The 20,727-nt window shown below is 41.3% G+C and overlaps 1 protein-coding gene across 1 annotated transcript in view; it reads right to left on the reverse strand.

Annotated features, from left to right (window-relative positions):
• Window positions 1-20,727, reverse strand: part of ADCY2 (adenylate cyclase 2) — a 341,754-nt gene that overhangs the window by 300,602 nt on the left and 20,425 nt on the right. The gene's annotated exons all lie outside the window — the stretch shown is intronic.

Raw genomic sequence — 20,727 nt, forward strand, 5'->3', positions numbered from 1 at the left:
AAAGTCTTAGCTGAAAATCTCATGAAACTCTCCTTCATAGGCTTCCAAGGGACAAAACTCAGAGTCCACTGGGTCTTTCAAAACACTGTGCATGGGTCTCCAGGAGCCTACAAGGTCCCGATCCTCATGCAGTCATCCCTGGGGACTCAACACTGCCATCCAGCATAGATGCCATTTTCAATGGTCATGTCCAGTTTCAGACTCTTCAAAGCTGCTGTGGCATGAAGTTGGTGAGGACAGCAGTGGAGAAGGTGGAGTGTTAGATTTCCCCCTGTGATACTGTTCCCAAACTGCCTGGCAGGCAGAACCCCCATAGAGCAACCTCAAAGAGCAACTGCTCCAGGGATTCTCCTTGAGATGAAAGCTTCAGAGACAGAACTCCAGAGATGTGGAAGGACAACACAAAGAGGGTCATGGTCTTCCCATGATTAGTGGTTACTCTTAGGCTTAATCCCAGGCCATCCTTCCTCCCTCACAGAGAGCTCCAATAAAAAGATATAAAACAATACAGATCAGCATTGTGTTGTGTAAAATAAAAATAAAAATATCCATGAGCTGGGGAGACCATCCCACATGCCTACATGCCATGTTTCTAACCCCTTAGGTGGACAGGTCTAATGAAGCAGAGTAGCGGCAGAGAAATAATACCAAGCCAGTCAAAAGATTAATTGGAGTTAGTCTGCTTTTTTCTCATGACCTTCCTGCCTCATGGCCTCTCTCTTCCATGTATTGACTCTGCTGAGCCCAAAGCCAGAACTTCTTTCTAACCAATTCCCCAAACATCGCCCCCACGGGGGAGGTCTAGTAATCCAGGTGGGCTTTTACATATCAAAAGAAGAGGTTACAGAGAAGAGGAAGTCTGAGAAACCTTTGTTTAGGGTTTTAGCTCCAATGTTTATGCTTATCTTCTCCATTGAACCTTATCCCCCCTTGTCTATCCTTCTGCTATGTCTCTGGACCTGCCTGCCACCCTGCACGTATCTTAGGCCCTCTTGTCCTATATAAGCATTGTTGGAATAGAATAAAGTGGCCAGAGACACCGGTACAGTTTTGAAAGCATTGAATTGAGTGAAGAGGAAGTGTAGAATTTGGTGGTAACAAGGGAATGGCATTGAACTGTGATTGCACAACTGAGAACCATGCCCCTATTTGGCCCCTCTGGGCAGGTTCCTCCAGACATGAGCAACTCAAGCTCGCTACCATTATCCTCCACTTTTGTGGAAACAATCATTGCTCATCCTCATGGAAAAAGGAATCTTTTTTGCTGCCTGTCTGCTATGTTACTAGTGGTATAGAGAAGTGTTCTATTTTTTAAAAAAAATTTTAAAATAGCAGTACAACACTAATGCAAATGTCAGGAAATGAAGCGCTGAGAGATGGTAAGATTTGGTCCATGATCTTTAGTGGAATAAAAACCCACTTGAAGTACTCCAGGCTGGGATCACTGGAGACAAAGAGGTTGATCGTGGCATCATGATATTGGCTTGAAATAAATAATGGTGGGAGTAACTTAGGATCCCACTTTGAAGTTTTGCTTTTCATGATTCAATCCTTTTTTTTCTTTTCTTTTCTTACTGGTTTATAGTATTAAGTGATTTTATCGCTTGGTTGTACATGTCATTGTCACAGAACTAGACACCACCCACCCCCTTTTTGGAAAAAGCTTCTCTTCTGCTCTCCTACATCGTGTGGGTGCTTATGTGGTTGCAGCGTCTGTGATGCACGTTTCACCTGAGTGAGAACAGCTGGACATTGCCCTTTGCTTTCTGACTTGTTTGCCTGAGCCTGTCACCTCAGGCTCCAGCTGGTGCTTGGTTTTATCTATTTGAATCAGAGGCACTGATGTGTGTCCAGGCCCTGTCAGTACAGAGACCTGCGTCCTGACATTCCATCAAGGTCATTTTTATTTAATTAGTAATTGCTTTCTTGGGTCCTCAACTCATCCAGATAAACCCAATCAAAACAACAAGCATTTGAAACACTTGACCAAGTCTTATTCCACTGAAGGATAAGAGTGAGGCAGCAGACCAGTGGGTTTCTGTGCCAGTGACAAAAAATGGGAGCTTGTGATTGGGCAGGTCGGATGTGTGTCCAGTGTGCTCTGAGATGAATTCTGGGTTTTCAATGAGTTGAGGGGACATGAAGGAGGCATTAGTGCCATCTCGTCCTTGCATGACTGAGTATGATATGCTGCACCTCCCTCATGGACCTTTCAGAGTTGGATGCTGCTCTGGCATGGAAGAATGCAGGGAAATAACTTCAGACTGATTTCTGTTTCCCATACACCCAACTCTCACCTTCCTCACCTTCCTTTCTGCAAGTGCCAGGGATGGCCTTTGTGTGGTTCAGCTGCAGGGATTGAGCCACTGAGTGCACCTGGTTGCCCCTTGCGCTTCTGTGTCAACCCAGGCAACCAGTAAAGGTCAACTTCCACCCTCTTGGTGCATTCGGATATTACTCCCTAGCTCATGTCTGGGGGACCTGCCCAGAGGGGCCAAAGGGGGCCATGGTGCTCAGTTGTGCAATCACAGTTCAATGCCATTCCCTTATTACCAACAAATTCTACACTTCCTCTTCACTCAATTCAATGCTTTCAAAACTGTACTGGAATGTTCTATGCAGACGTTCCGTGTCCAATAGACCCTCATTGACTGTTTCCCCAAATGAAATACTGAGAGTGATTTTTCTGTGTGACACATGTACCACCACTTCTGGAGCAGCTACGGAGAAGTGAATGTAAGATAACTTTATATTTAGTTATTCTTTCAGCATTTCCCCTCAGTTTCAAAACCAAAAATAATTTCTCCCTTTCTTATCTAAGAAATCCTTTCAAACTTGTTATTTTTTCCATAAAAATACCCAATGGTACCTCCATTTTTTTGATAGCCTTCATGCTTTGTTTTCTAAGCCAAACAATCTCAAATTTTTTAGGGAATAAAATAGAAGTCTAATTTTTTCCATTTGATGGTTCATTTCTCTCTCTTCTCTTATTTCATTCTTCTCATTTAAAATTTTAATTATATTGAGTTTTTGGTTTTTGAGCCATGCTTGATATTTTTCAAAGCTTATTCCTGACCCTGTACTCATGGATCACTCATGGTAGGGTTTGGAGGATCATATGGAATGCTAGAGATTGAACCCAGGTATGCCACATATAAGGTAAGTGTTCTATCTCCTATGCTTTTTTTGTAGCCCATATTGTTTATTTAAAAAAAAAAAAAAGCTAGGAAATATTCCAACCTACCCTACTCTGTTTTATTTTACTTTCTTTTTACAGCAGCCTCCCCCAGAGGTGTTTGGGAGTATGGAGCCCCTTCTAGATAAACTGGAAGTAGAATTAGTGAACATCAGGCCTTCTGCAGACCTGGGGTTTGCTCCAGCCTTTCTGGATGTCCCCACGCCACCTCCACTGCATTTGAACTTCTGCCTTTACCATTAAAATCTTGTTTGAGGTCAGTAAGCTGACTCCTTAGCCTTCCTACAGATATATCTCTGACCCAAATGATAAAGCAAATCAATTTGACTCATTTTTATTTAATTATAATAACCTCCTCTCATAGCCCCTTCTTCACTTTACAATTTTTAGAGTAATGCATCTGTGTTTTGATGTTTCTAGACTACTTGGTTCTTTAGTTATAGCCCCTCTCTGGAGACAAAAATGGTAATCAGAGTAATTTTCTGAGTACTGAGAACATTAGAGAAGAGACAGATTTGGTGACCTAGGCATTTTAAGTATATATGCAATGGGGGAAAAGCCTTTTAAAAATAGACTTAAGTGTTATTAAGTTTCAACAATCTGGTAACTGATTTGTAAACTTTAAAAAAGATACCAAAATAAAAGATGAAAATCAAGCAACTTTCTGCTCCATGAATGGTTCTGAAGAGTGTATCGTGGTGAGTGGAATTAGAGGGAGAGAGGTAGACACAGAATAATTTCTCATATGTGGGAGATAAAGAAACACAATAGGGGAATGAGATGCCCAAAGACAAGAAAAACAAAGAACATGAGAACTGATCTTCTGTAAGGAAACATGCCACTTGGCATTAGGGGTGAGATGAGGCTGGAGTCAAGGATGGGGCAACAATTATGGTAGAGGTAAGTGTGCTTCTGGGAGGAGCAGGTGGGACTGAAAGATGGGAAAGTTCGATGCAAGAAACCTCCTCAGCAACCATATTGGAAAAAACAGTGCAAAATCTTATTATTTTTAAAACATCTTTTTAGTGGGGTAATAATATCCAAAGACAATAGAGACAAGAGCCAGGAGGACCAGTTCATGATAGAAAACTTGTCACAAAGAGGGGGAGAGGGGAAGGGTCATTGAGGGCAGAGCAGGAGGCCACTGTAACTATGATACTTGGGAATGGTCACTGTGAACAAGAACTGGGTGTTGATAGGGGATAAAGTGACATGCATGGCATCCCGTCATCAACAATAGTGCAAACCACAGTGTCAAAAAGTAGAGTGAGAGAAAGAGAGAGAGAGAGAAGAAAGAGAGAGAGAAAGAAAGAGAGAAAGGGGGGGCAGGCAAAATACCTATCCAGAGACAGGCAGGGGGGAGGAGTAGGAGGTAAACTGGGGATATCCGTGGCAGGAAATGTGTATTTGTGAAGGGTGTTGGACATTTTATACTAAAACTCAGTCATAAACTTTGCAATCATGAAAAAAATACCAACTATATTACGAACAACCTTGTACCATGGTATTTTAATAAAGTATTTTTAAACATCTCTTGTAAAGGCAGAGGCTTGAGGGTGAATGGGGAGCAAACAAGGTGGGGAGAATTGGACACTGGCAAAGAGATTGGTGCAGAAACACAATATGTCTGGAGCTCAACGATGAAGAACTTTGTAATTTCACAGTGGCTGAATTTTTTAAATTTTAACAAGAAATAAACAGGGGTGGGAGCCTTAGTACAGCTAGTAAGCTACTTGTCTTGCCTTGCACAGAGCCAGGTTCAATATCCAGCATCTCCTATGGTCCCCTGAGCCCAGGAAGAGTGATTCTTGACTAAAAAACCAGAAGTAAGCCCTGAGTACTATCAGGTGTGACCCCAAAACAACAATAATAGTTCTTAAAATAGGTAGTAATAGTAAGTAGGTAATAAATTTTTGCTCAAAGAATCATCTCCTTAGACATGGCATAAATGGAAATACTGCCACTCTCTAAGTATATCTCATATGTGGGAGATAAAGAAACACAATAGGGGAATGAGATGCCCAAAGACAAGAAAAACAAAGAACATGAGAACTGATCTTCTGTAAGGAAACATGCCACTAATTTATTTTTACCAATTATAAGGACAGAGAAAGAGGAAGGAAGGAAAGAAAGGAGAGGGATAGAGAGGGAGGAAATGTTTTTCAATCCTGGACCTCAACATTGTTCTGGCATTCCGAAATTCTGCTGGTTTGGGGGTAATTTTTTTTTCTATATTTAAAATATAATCCCAAATCTCATGTGAGAAGTGGGGTCAATCATTTGTAGTGGGGTGAAAATTCTCTCTGAGCTACCAAACCTCACATAGAACCTTCACAGCTCAGTGGGGTCCAGCTTAGGAAGAATCTGTTCTTCACACCCCCCACCATGCACCCTAAATCAGGTCTGTTTTACATTTTTGCATGGTTTGTGAGTTGCATTTTCATTTCCATAATTGTTCCTTTGAAAAGTAACATGGCTTAAGCATGGATCAAATCCTATAGGAATATTTTTTCTTTTGTGAGTGACAAATATTGTTGTATCAGTGATTATTGTCAAAAAATCATACTTTAATTTGAAACACAGTCTCAAATAAATTAACCATCTATGTGTCAGACTATTTCTGGACAATCTATTGTGTTCCCTAGCCCAAATGTCTATACTTATGTCAATGTAAATATTATGTTGAATACTAGAGTTCCTTAAATAAATTTTGAAATCCAGTAGCAAAAGGCCATATTCTGCTTTTAATAATTTATTTAAGTTCTTCCAAGTTTTATTTTTGCTATTCAATTTTGCATGTCCATTTACATTTTAGTGTCTTTGTTACTTTACCAAAAATACTTATTGGAATTTTTACTGAAATTGCAACAAATGAATTTGAAGAGAATGGACAATACTAAGTACTAAAAGCCTGAATATAATTTATCTTGCCCATTATATCTTTCTGTCAACAATATTTTATAATTTCCTGTGTAGAAGAAAACATTCATCCAGATTTACATTGAAGTATTTATTTTTGATGTTATATTGTATAGTATTATTTTGTCTAGACTGGAGGATTCTAAGACACAGGGATATTAATTATTTCTATCTCAATCTTGTCAATAGAGCCTAACTGAACACATTAGTCTAGTTTTATTTATCATATTTCAGATATATTTTTGGCTTAGATGAATCTCTATATTGCAAATATAATGCAAAACTATGTCCAATATTTTATTTTCTAGCAACCACATTGAATATAAATACACTGATTTTAGTAATACATAATAGCCTATTTTTCAAACTAGAATTTCATTATACAGTTAATAAGTAACTTGATAGAAAGTTTAAACTTTTTTATTGTTTGATGTCTTAGAGACATGAGACATGAGAGATATCTTACACTTGGAATCCAACTTCATGTGAAGAAAGCACACCTAATTATAACTAACCACTTGGGTCTTGGCTACCACTATGCACTGTGACCCTCAGATGAGCATAGCCAGGAAATTCTCAAATCCGTCTGTCTCTCTTCTCTTCTCATCTCTGCACCACCTTGCATGACTGCTCCAGTGCTGGGAGTGCTAGTAATCACCTTCACCCTCCACCCTCCAGCAGAAGGCAACACTTTTATGTGCAATTGCCTTGTAGACTTAGGTTACTTCTTTCATGCCTAGACTGAGGAGAGATGCTGCCATTTTGAATGTGTCTAATATTATCAGATGACTCTTTGATGCCATCTTGATTGAGCCTAAAATTATCAGATACCTCTTTGATGCCATCTTGAGTGAGTCTAAAATTACCAGATACCTCTTTGACTCCGTCTTGAGTGATGCCTCTTCCTCATTGCCAAAGGAAGGCTATGCTTTGCACCTACTAAAAAATATAGGTCCACCTCTGAAAATTAAACCAGTCTTGCAAATGAGATCAATCCCATTGAGCTGGACTATGCACTGAATATCTATACTAACAAGGCAGTAGAGATGTATATCTATCTGACCTAAATTTACCAAGACATTAGTCAATAACTTTTTATCTATGTTTATGCAGACTAGTCTTTAATTTTTTCCTGTGTTATGCTTTACTTTGGGTATCAGTGTAATCCTGCCTCATGGTTTGAGTCAGGATATGTTTCTTTTTCTGTGCAAGAATATGTGTCATATTTAGAGTATTTCACACTAGGATTTTGGCATGATTTATAAGAGAAAACATTTGAGGCTAAGTTTTATGTGGGATTATAGCTAACTACAGATTCAAATTATTTTATCCATGTCTATATATCAGGTTGACTAGCTAGCTCATCTTGAATGATCTGTGTTGGTTTGCTTTTCAAGGAGTTTCCAGTTTCCTCTATATTGATATAAAGCCATTCATAAGACTTCATCCTTATCCTTGTAAAGTCTACAAGATCTATAGAAAAGCCTTTCTTATGTCACTTGACATATAGTAACATTGACTATTTTATCATCTATATTTATTTCTGAACAAGTCAGGCTTACTTAAGCTTTTACAATTTTACTTATGTTTTCAGAAAACCAACTCAGGTTTTCTTGATTACTTTAGTTGTTTACACAACTGTTTATCATTTTTATTGTTTTCCACTCTGACTCGTAGGATTTTTTTTTTAAAAAAATTTGTTATGACCTGGATGAGACTAGAGGATCGCAGCCAAAATAAAAGGACTAGATCTAGAATAATCTCTCTCAGACATAGGATTTAAAGACACACAACAAGATATCCACAAAGGTTCAAATACTATACAAAGGAAGAATCAATTTACATAACTGAGTGTGTGAGGGACAAAAGTAAAGGGAACTAGAGACCTTGGGAAGAAGGTGGATCCAACTGGTCATGGGGAAAGTGCTGACATTGTACATGGGAAAGCATTATAACTGTCTTGTAAAACATAGTGCTCCAACAAACAGTTTGAAAATAACTCATAGGACTACCTAGAATCTGCACATAAAAGTGTAAATTATTGTTTCGGTTCATTTCTTCTATGTGAAACAGATATGGAATGTTCTGAATACCACTGAAGTGCCTTCTTCAGTTGCACTCTACACACTGTTCAACTTACATTCTGGTCCACTTATAATTTTGTAATACTTCTTTGACCATGGGTTATTTAGAAAGTTGTTTATTTTTCAACTGTTAATAAAATTTTTAATTTTTTTCTATTATTTTGGTGGGGAGTTTGGTTGGGTTTGGAGCCACACCTTGCAATGTAGTGCTCCAGGCTTACTCCTGGCTTTGTGCTCAGGGATCATTTTTGGCAGGGTTCAGGGAACCCTGTGCAATGCCGGAGATCAAAATTTGGGTTTACTGCATCCAAGAGAAGAAGTGCCTTAACTTCTGTATTATCTCTCCAGTCCTCCAATTCCCTACTGGCATCGATTTCAACATTTAGTTCTTTATAACTACAGAACATACTCTGAATAAGAGTGATACTTTTTAAACTTGGGAGGACTTGTGCTATGGGATGAAGAACTTTGTAACTATCCTAGGTACCTTGGAGTGCCACTTGTTTTGTTGGGTGGAATGCTCATTTCACCACTTATTTGGTGGTGCCAGTATCTTGATTTATCTCTTTCTTACTGAGTTGAGTTGAGCTGGACCTTAGATTTTAGAATTTCTCTTATTAGTACAAAAATATTTGAAATCCTTGGATCTTTCAGATTTGCAGATTCACTTTGCATTTGAAAAAGTTTGTCTTGCTCAATGACATTTGCTTTTGCCATACCAGGAATTCTTCCATCTGCTTCTTCATCGGATCCTTAAGCAGAAACTTGAGGAGACTTTCTGGAGCTTGCTTTCTCTCTTTCTCTCTGTCTCTCTCTGTTTCTCTATGTCTCTCTGTCTCTGTCTCTGTCTCTCTCGCTTGCTCACTTGCTGTCTGTCTCATGGTTTTCTGCCGAGAAAAATATCCCTCTCACTCCCCTTACTCTTGGCCTTTCCTATCTCTTTTCCTTTTCCGCAGCCCCACTTACATCCAAACACTATCTCTTGAGTAGAATCAGCACATTCAGGATTGTAAAAGAATACTATTCATTTCAGCTATGAATGTTCTAGATGACAAAATTGCCAAACATAGCGCATTACAAAATAATTCAATTTGAACTACTCTATAGTGTTTTATATCTACTAATAGAAGCCCAGATTCTAAATTTCTCTCTCTCTTTCAAGTAAAAACAGAATTTAAACAAGCAAATGAAAGCAATTTGTACATCATGGTGGACAGAGCAGAAACATTTACTTGGCGGGAAGCCTCCAATGCAGAGTTAAGGAGAGCTTCCTGTCTGGGAGTACCCCTCTGGCCTCCCTGGCCCTTGCATCAAGAACAGGTCATCATGTCAAATCGACCTAATCTCTATCCTTCTTCTCTTTACCTTGATTCCTTCTGAGTATCACTCCTGATACTGCCCATGGCTGAGCTTCTCCCTGTTAATGTTGATGTAATTAATGGCAGTTGGACTTGCACATGCCCCTTGGATACCCCACTGTAATGACATCTGAACCTGAACACCGCCCCTAGACATACCCCTTAAATACACCCCCTTGTTGTGACAGATATAAAAGGAAACATTTGAACCTTTTGGGGGGAGCAGGGTAGTGACCAGAGCAGTACCTGCCAGTTCATGGGTGGGGGGGGGGGTGGACAGAGATAAAGCATCAGCCAGATGCTGCCTGCTTTGTATCTACTTCTCACTTTTTCTTTATTTGTACCAGGCCTCTCTTGGCCACCTTCAGCAAGTGAATTTCCATCTATCTTTCCCCCTCTCTCAGAAACCCCTGGGCAGTCAGTGGCAGGCCTCAGACTCCAGGAGGAATAAAAAATATATTTGATTTCTTTTTCTCTCTTCTCTGTCTCAGTCCCAGGTGGGTGGTTGCTCCATCTCCCCTTCTCCTTGAAGCAAAGATGTAGGATGGGAATCTGAAATACTGGGGGGCAAAGTGGGGTCTGTTGAGTGAGGTTAGTCAGAGAGAGGCAGAGGAACAGACACAGAGTTACCTCTCTCAGATGCATAGATCATAGAGAACATAGAAGAACATAGAGAGGCTCAGCAAACACCCAGAGGCAATAGACACAAAGATGAGAACTCCTCTTCAGTAGGAACCTTGCCTCTAGCATGGGATAGGAAGGTCAGGTTGGGGAAGTGAGCACTAGGACAATGCTGCAGAAGGGAAACTGCCTGTTACAGGGGAAGGTTGGGGAATGGGAGAGAAACTGGGGTCATTGGTGGAAGAAAGTGGATACTAATTAAAGGACTGGGGCTAGAACATTGATCGCTTGAGACTTAATCACAAACAACTTTGTAAAGCAGTACCCCAAACTCAAAGCTAGAGAAGAACCTTGCTGCCCATATGATACAAGCAGCTCATCAACAGTAGGAGGAGGTAGAGGGGTGTCCAGCCCTGGTAATGAGTGGTTTAACTAACAATAAAGCCCAATTAAAGGCTATAATCTTTGAGGTGTTGAAGAGATAGTAGAGTAGTACTGCATTGCATGCTCTGGTCTTGGCTTGATGCCTAGTACCACATACCTGAGCACTACCAGGAGTGACCCATGAGCACAGACAAAGCCAAAAGCAAGCCCTTAGCACTGCCAGGTATACCCCCAACCCCCCAAAAGTAAAACCTACAGTCTCTGGTCCAGGGAGAATATATGGGTTCATCATGCAGCCAACAATGATTCGATCACAGCACAAAATATACACACATCACCCACCCAACCACTGTGGTCTATAGACACACCACCTCCCCACAATCTTATACCACTGGTATAATTCTGGAGGTCTCCAAGCACTGCTGGGTGTAGATATGTAGGTTCCATGAGCACCACTAGGGGGCCCCAGCAATGCACCACCTAAGCAGAAGCACATTCTTAGGCCTTAACACTGAAACACCAACTCGGGTGACCAAGAATAAATCATTAGGAGGAGTCCCACGTGGTGGCATCCCACCTTGAAGAACAACACCAATATCTGTCACAGGGAGGATATGACAGGACAGAGCCCCACAGACCACTGATGACCTCCAACTCCCATCCACATCTGTCCCCACTCTATACTGACCTGACCCCAGAGCCTGAAAGCCCAGGGCCAGACCTCCTCTGAATGTGTTGGCATTTGCTTCAGAAACATGCACACCATGCAGCCTCTCTGGAGCGAGCTGAGGGCAGAATTAGTGGCTGCTGGGAAAAGGGGGAAGTTGGAATCATGAATCCTGGAGAGGCGATGTGTGGTGTTGCCTAGCAACTCTTAATAGCACATCATTTAAACTCTAGGTTGTTCTTTTTTATATATATATGTAACCAAAGAACTTGCTGCTGCAACCTGAAATGCAGGGCTCAGACTCTGGCTGGCTGCAGCTCCACCATAGTCTCAGGTACACACACAGTTGACTGTCACCTGCAGCCGGCTTCTTGCCACCTATCCCCTGAGTCTCTTTGGAGGTCAAAGCCTAGCATGCACAAGTCAGGATGGGCTTGGCTGGAGCACTGTGACCAACATAACATTAGAGAAGCATCTGGCATCCACTGGGGGTACTTAATGCAAGGAACAAGTACTGTTGCTAATTTCTGCCTCAGACAGAGTCAGTGACAGAATCTCTGTGAGCACACGGAACGTCTCTCCTTCTTGTAAAACTCCAGCTCGCCTGCCACTAGGATGCCTTTCCTCAGTTCAGGTTCTCTGGGGCCAGATCGTCTGCCCAAGAGCTGGACAGGACCCAGGGACCTGTGGAGAAGTGCCCCACAGCATGTGACTGTGCAGGCTGCATGTTGAGAAAGTCATGTGTTTAGGGGCCCAGAGCAGGGTCAGGGCAGCAATGAAATAGATGGACCCTGAAACTACACCCAGAGCCTCAATATCAGTGGCTGATGCAGAGGGAAGAAAGGAGCATATTTATTCCAGGCATAAAGGAGCACAGATAGGACCAGGGGAGGAGTGGCAGAAAGGCGAAAAGTTCTGGGAATTGGTTTGTAAGAAAGATGCAAATTATTAAAGCAATCACAGATCTCTCGATGATAACACAGACTCATATAGTCACAGATACAGACTCAGATATGCACACACTGACAACGATCCATATGCAAACACATATACACACATATATTGACTCCCATACATTGACTCATATAGTCATAGATACAGACTCAGATTACTTACACATACTCACAGGTTCATATACAAACATATACTGATTCATATACACTGAGTGATATAACCTTAGATATAGTCTCAGATACACACAGAGACTCAGATTCATATATAGACACATATACTGACTCCTATACACTGACTCATATAGTCATTGAAGACTCAGATTCATATACATAAACACATATGCTGACTAATATACAATCCCAATCTTATACAGACTCATAGAATCCTATACACACATAACTGACTCATATAGTCATATATACAAACTTAGATAAATACTCAACATAGACTCAGAGACACATATATGCACATGCATTAACTCATAGTCATATACAAGAGTCATTACGTATAATATATACATATAGTATATACGTATATACATAATAACTCTTATGTATATACTATATGTATATATTACACATGTATACATATGTATATAATATGTAAACTCTTATGCAGATTCATATACATAGATGCTTACATAGAAATGAATACATATATTCATATACATAGATTTGTATATGTTTCACAGACACAGACTTAGATCTACTCTCACTTACAGATGCAAATACATAGATGTCATATATAGGACTCACAAACACAGACCCCTAGACATGGATTCATGCAGACAGACACATGCAAACTCAAACACAAAACTATATATAGTCATATACACATTCACACACACCTCATATACAAGGTATGTATATAAGGGCTCATATATACTGACTCATAAACATAGACTCATATGTAGAATTATATATAAGACTTATCTACACAGAGCCATATGCACTGACTCATGTAAACACTCCTATAGATGCAAATACAAAACCTCAGCTACACATTCATCTATACACTCATGTATATAGACCTATACACAGATTCATATACACACAATACAGACTCATCTATATAGACTATATACACAGATTCATACACACTAACCTCACATACACTGACTGATTCCAATGCACAGACTAATTAACACACTTGAGGCCCAGCATTTAGTGAATCTGATGCATGCTAACACCCACCCCCCTAGAAAGGTCAACTTCCATCCCATAAACCCATTAGTGCCAGTCTGGGGGTCTCTGAGCTAACAATACTCTCCTACCCAATGAGGACACAGGCCGGGGAGAAGGCTCAAAGGGCTGAAGCACAAGTTGTACATGGCCCTGAATACTGACAAAACTGGTGACCTGGTGACACATACAGCATGGCAGGCTAACCACCTTCTGAAGACAGAGAGGAGTGAACAGCACAGAAGTTCCGACACTGCACTGCCCAGCACACAATCATCCGCCCTTCGAAGCACAGCAAGAGGCACCCAACTCTAACGAGAGCTCAGATAGTGCATGGGGTCCTGGCCTGTAGAGACCCCTTGCCCTCCCCAAACATAGGACTCTTTACCTTTTCCTGCTCTGACTCAGGGAGATGGTGTGTGTTATGCACATCGCAACGCTCTCAACACGCACTTCCCAGGGACTCGGGGCAACTCATGCCAAGGGTTGGGGCCTAGCCAGGGCTGGTAAACAGAAAGGCCACTTGGGACACTCAGGGTGTGTGAGGAGAGAGGTCCCAGAGGGTCACACTGGGGTAGCAATGGCTGTTCAGGGACCTTATAACAGCTACAGTGAAGCTAGGCCCAGGCACTACTATGTGTGTGGGTAGGATCAGGATGAGTAGGCCCAGACTGGGGTGTGGGGGATGACTGTGAGGCCCCTGAACAGCCAGCTGGCATAGGGCAGGTATGCTGCTTCATTCTTCACAGCCAGAATGTGGGACCCAACCCTGGGTCTTCTCTCTCCACAGTTAAAGTTCCTATTTGGTCAAAGCATACTTCAAAAAAGAAAATTAAAGGGCCAGAGCAATAGTATAGTGGGGAGGGCATTTTTCTTGCATGTGGCCAATCTAAGTTCAATCCCCAGCATCCCATATGGTCTTCTGAGCCTGTCAGGAGTAATTTCTGAGCACAGAACCAGGAGAACCCCTGATCACCACCGGGTATGGCCCAAACAACAACAACAACGAAAATTAAATCCTTTCATGGTTGCTCCACACAACCCTTTATAAAACAGCAGGTTTGTTTTGTTCAGGGCTGTTTCATCTCACATCCAAAAACCAACCCTAGAGCAAAGACAAGAACCAGCTACTCAGAGCAACCCCTGCAAGGCCAAGTTCTCTCCTTTTCTGTCCCCATAGTTCTGTGTCTCTGGTAGATGAACTGGCTCATTCGTGGTGATCTAAGTAGAAATAAAAAAAAAAAAAACCAATTCAGCCTAACTTCAGAGCTTTTGAGGACTTTATTTTCTTTCATTTTCACCCTTTTCCAATGGGGGTAAAGAAATAGGGGGGGGTTGTACATCGATGTCCTATTTCTGTAAGAAAATAAACCAAACAGGAGCAGAAAGCAGACCCCCTGGGAGGCTGGAACACAAAGAGTCTCTTCTCCCTGAGCACAACATCAGCCTCCCAAGCTGGCTGGACTCAGCACTTCCCCCCAATAGCCTGCTGCCAAGGCTGAAGCAGGGAAGGGGTGGACATGTCTGTTCATTCTGAGGCTTAAACACAAGGGATGGCAGTCACAGACATCTGGAGTCCTTCTCAGCATCCTGGTGCTCCTGGCCAGCCTGGATCCATGAGAGAGCCCCAGGGACTGAGCCTGGATGTCATGGGTTCCTTCCTGGTAGTCTTCCTGGAGGAAGGTTCCACATCCAGGTTCCCAGCTCTGATGAGTTAGTGATGAATTTCTGTGTTAGTATTAGGTCAGTATTCTATCAGTGTTACTATAGTCAATATTAATTTTAATGTTCGTGTTAGTATTATTATAGTACCCATGTTAATATCAGTGTCTGTATAAGGTCTCTTAAGGTTGGTATTACTGTTAGTGCTAGTATAGCATTCCTATTAGTATTAATGTTTGTATAATGTCTATACTAGTGTTAGTGTAGTGTTATTATTAGCATAGTGTCCATGTTAGTATTATTGTTAGTGTTGTGTAGCATCTGTGTTAGTATTAAATTGGTATGGTATTAGTATATATTAGTATAGTGTTAGTATTAGCATTAATATAATTAAATTAATATATATTAAATTATTATGGTAGAAACCCCAAAAGAAAACAACCTAAAAATGTTGGGGCTTTGCCATGTCACACTCAGGTGAGCTTGAAGGGGGCTGTGGCACTGTACTCAGTCCCAGATCAGTTCTTGGGAGTGGGGAAGGACTTGGGGACATGCAGTGGCAGCAATGAAGGCTTATTTTCCTTGGAAACCACAATGGGAAGCCACAGAGCCTGCAGCAGGCACCCATTTACGGCAGCTTCCTTGTAGGATCTCATTCCCTGCTTAGATCTGGGATCTTCTCTTATAACATCTGCCCATACATCCGGGACCTTCCAAAGGTAAATTCCAACCTTAAATATGGAACCTTCCATAACTTCTCTTCTTAAATCAAAAACCTTTCATAGATATCTATTCTTAGATCTGGGACCTTCTACAACTCCTGGCTTTAGATCCAGGTCTGGTGTGGATCCCCAGCACTTCATGGCTCTTGAGAACCTCTGGGTGCAGCTTTTCTAATAAAAGCAACAACAAACACAAAATAGTGATAAAGGCAAGCCGGTGGGGGGAAGCCAATGGGAGCTGTCTGCAGGGCCCTGCAGGGTGTACACCACATAGACCCTGCCTGGGGTGGTGCAGTTCAGGGAAGAGGCAGGAATCTGAGGAGGAAGTGAGGGCTGGTTGGGGAGAGGTGAGGTGCTAACAACTGTTGATGGCATCCGGCTTGTGGCGATGGATGGTCTTAGAGCAGTCAGGAGACTCAAGAGAAATAGTACAGTTATTGGAAGCAGGTGCTTACTCCAATACAACAGCTCTATGAGAATAATTCTAGAGCATTAGTACTTACATAGATCTACAGAACACTAACACAGCACAGACAGCACTGATACTAACATGGCACAACACAAACAGTTCACACTACACTGATACTAACACAGACACAATGCTAACATATACAACACTGGTACTAACATGGGCACAACACTAATACTAGCATACACAACACTCATACTAACATGAGCATTATACTGACATTACTAATACTACACCAGCAATGATACAGACATTATACAAACACAAGTACTTACAAAGATGCTACATGAACACTAACATGGACTGTACTAACATTAATACCATACTAATTTAATACTAACACAGATGCTACACAACACTAACAATAATACTAACATGGTCACTATGTTATTAATAACACTACACTAACATTATACAAACATTAATACTAACAATACTAGCACTAACAGTAATACCAACCTTAATAGAGACCTTACACAAACACTAACACAGATACTATACGAATACTAACATTAAAACTAACATAGACTATACTAACATTGATAGCATACTCATGTAATGCTAACACAAAAGCTATACAACTCTACCTATAATACTAACATGGGCACTATACTAATGCTAATTCTACTACACCAGGGGTCTCAAACTCGCGGCCCGCGGGCCGTTTGCGGCCCTCCGTACAACATTTTGTGGCCCGCGGCCGGCTTTCAAATATCGCAGTATTCGCGATTATTTGCTTACCAAATAATCGCAATAAAAATCGTATTAGTAAGAAAAAAATCGCATTAAACATTCGCATACCCCGAGGAGTTCCGTTCGGGTATGCAAATGTTTAATGCGATTTTTTTGCTATTTTTTTCCTTACTAATGCGATTTTTTATTGCGAATATTCAGTAAGCGAATAATCGCGAATACTTTGCGCCTAATGCAGACGTCATTTCCACTGCTCCTGCCCGCTGTCCCTTGCATTATCAGAGGCCTAAAGGAGAAAAGGGAGAGAAGTTTAGTACAGCATTAGATTTTGTCATATCTTCATCATGACTTCATCAAAGCCTGCAGTGAAGAGAAAGATTGATGACAAGCACAGACAATTTCAGGAAAAGTGGAAGACGCAGTATTTCTTTGTTGAGCACAGGGGCATCCCCACATGTCTTATTTGCTCAGAGAAAGTTGCAGTGCACAAGGAATACAACTTGAAACCCCATTATTCAACTGAACATGCTGAGGAATGTGCAAAATATCAAGGAAATGAGAGAGCCCAGTGGGTTGCCAGTCTTAAAGCATGTCTAATGAGGCAACAAGATTTCTTCAAGAAAGCAGCCAAAGAGAATGTTGCATCAGTCAAAGCTAGTTACATGGTTAGTGAGATGATTGCTAAGGCAGGGAAACCATTCACAGAAGGAGTTTGTTTAAAAAAAATGCATGTTACAGGCTTCAAGTATTATCTGTCCGGAAAAGAAAGGTCAGTTTAGCAAAATCAGCCTTTCTGCCAACACTGTGGCAGAGCGCATTTCTGACATGTCAAGTGACATTTATCATCAACTGTGTGAGAAAGACAAATGTTTTGATGCATACTCAGTTGCTCTTGACGAGGGCACAGATATAACAGACACTGCACAGCTCACAATTTATGTCTCTGGTGTTGATTGCAATTTTGAATTGACAGAGGAACTGCTCACAATAATTCCAATGCATGGCCAGACCACCACTAATGAGATATTTCGGGCATCTGTGTGATGCCATTGAGAATGCAGGTTTGCCATGGAAGAGGTTTGTTGGAATAATAACCGATGGAGCGCCATCGATGACAGGGAGGAAAAATGGACTGGTGGCACTTGCTCAAAAGAACTTGAAGAGGAGGGTATAGAGAAGGCCATTGCTCTTCACTGCATTATCCATCAGCAGGCCCTTTGTAGTAAATGCCTACCGTGTGTAAATGCCTACAATGTGATGTCTGTTGTTGTGAAATGCATCAACCAAATCAGATCCAGGGGCTTAAAGCACAGGAGGTTCCGTGCTTTTTTAGAAGAATTGGAGTCAGAATATGGAGATGTGCTCTATTTCACCGAGGTACGTTGGCTCAGCAGGGGAAATGTCCTGAAAAGATTTTTTGAGTTGAGAGAAAAAGAGAAAGCCTTCATGGAGAAGGATGTGAATGGTGTTTCTGAGTTCAGTGATCACAAAAGACTCATGGACTTAGCTTTTCTTGTTGACATCACACATAAGCTGAATGTTCTAAATAAGATGTTACAAGGCCTGGGGCAGCTTATCAGTGCTGTCTATGACAATGTGAGAGAATTCTCTACAAAACTTGTGTTATGGAAATTCCAGCTCTCTCAGGCAAACCTTTGCCGTTTCCCAGCATGAAAGGAACTTGTGGATGCAGGCATACCATTCAGTGGTGAGAAATATGTTGATGCTATTTTTAAGCTAGAGAAGGAATTTGATCACAGATTTGCAGACTTCAAAAAGCACAGAGCCACTTTCCAAATTTTTGTGAACCCCTTTTCCTTTGATGTGCAAGATGCCCCTCCTGTGCTTCAAATGGATCTCACTGACCTGCAATGCAATTCTGATCAAGGAAATTAAAGCACAGAGCCACTTTCCAAATTTTTGTGAACCCCTTTTCCTTTGATGTGCAAGATGCCCCTCCTGTGCTTCAAATGGATCTCACTGACCTGCAATGCAATTCTGATCAAGGAAATTAGTGGAAAAGCAGACATGCATGGGCAATTTTTGAGAGAATTGGCCCCCACCTTCCCTGAGCTTTCCCAAATGTTCAAGCGCACCATGTGCCTTTTTGGGAGCACATATTTGTGTGAAAAGTTATTCTCCACATTGAACTTCAATAAGTCAAAGTACAGGTCTAGACTTAATGATGATCATCTTCAAGCCATACTGAGGGTCTCAACTGCTTCCTGTCTAAAGTCAAATGTGGTTCAGATTTGTGAGAAGTGCTGTCAAGTCTCTGGCAGCAAGAAATAGGCAAAAGATGCCATGTTCAGAAGAACTGTTCATGATCTTCACTCAATGTTCTATTCATGTCCAGAAGAAATAATTATAACTGTTAATAATGATGTTTGAGGACTTATTTTTTGTGAAATCCCTTATGCGGCCCTGCCTCACCCCGACTTTGCCTCCTGCAGCCCCCAGGTAAATTGAGTTTGAGACCCCTGTACTACACCAACACTAATACAGACACTATGAAAATATAATATTAGGACAGACACTTTATTATTACTAACAGTAAAACTACCATGGGCTAGACTAACATTAATACTATAGTAAAATGACACTAACAGAATGCTAAAAAGCAGACTGTATATTTATGCTGTGACTAATACTAACATAAACTATACTAACACTAAGAGTATTCTAAGAGCTACATTAATATGAACAATACTATACTTATACTAATACTATACTAGTATAGTTGCTCTACTAACACTAAGCTAACATGGACTCTATACTAATACTAATACAATGCCAGCACTAACACAGATGCTGTACCAACACTAATGCTACCACAGACACACTACTCTCACACTAACTAGATGCTACACTAAGACTATGCTAATGTGAACACTACAGTGCTGGTGACATTTCAGACCCTCAAGATATGTTGGATTCATGTTTGCTGAGTGGCCACTTAGGTTCAGCCGTTCTGACTGATACAGTGAGGCAACGTGAGGTAGAAGAGTAGAGGAATGAGAGATGCGGAAGGAAGGACCAAATCTTTATTTTCTGGAGGCAGTGACACTTTCTCCATCAGTAAACTGATATCCTTAGGAAAATATGCAAAACTTGTAGGGCTCCCCAAGATTGTAGGACCGCTATAAAAGATGATAGTATCTACTGTAATCACGCTAAACAGACTGTAAAGGCAATTCAGTATTATTTTATAAGTCCCTTTTATGAAACAACAAAAAATTTCCAGGGATGTAAAATTAGCTAGAGAGAAATGACTTCTGGTTTTAGGAAGGAAAATTCTCTGGAGCCCTAAGAAAAACAGAGGTGAGGGGTCACCTCTCTTTTTTTCTTGTTTTCTTCCCCATACCCCCATTTCTTCTTTCAAGTCAGCTCTCTTTGATGTGAAAGTGAGGACAGTCCATGTAAAAATAATTTCATCCTGCTCAGAGCATGTAGTGCAGGAACCCCCTGAGTGTGGAATTAACAGGGGGTGGATGCACCCAAAATTTTGATGAAGGGGAGCAAATGTAAATGACATGGAAGGACCATGAGTGCCTCACAGCTGTATTTCTAAGGCTTTCGTTAGAACAAAAAATCCCTGAGGGACATAGACCTGGTCTCAGGCAACTCCTCACTGGATCTCGATTATGCAGAGTTAACGGGGACAGCCCCCCCCACCCCCAGGATCATATACCCTGGAAGGCGACAGGGATGTGATGCTCTCGGTATGCAGGATAGCAAGGTGGGAGTCCTGTACCCAGAGTGACTCCAAGCTGGTGTGGGAACAACCCTGACCCCAGGAGAGGAAAAGAAGCTCTGC

This window comes from Suncus etruscus, chromosome 2, assembly GCF_024139225.1.
Source record: "Suncus etruscus isolate mSunEtr1 chromosome 2, mSunEtr1.pri.cur, whole genome shotgun sequence".
NCBI lineage: Eukaryota > Metazoa > Chordata > Mammalia > Eulipotyphla > Soricidae > Suncus > Suncus etruscus.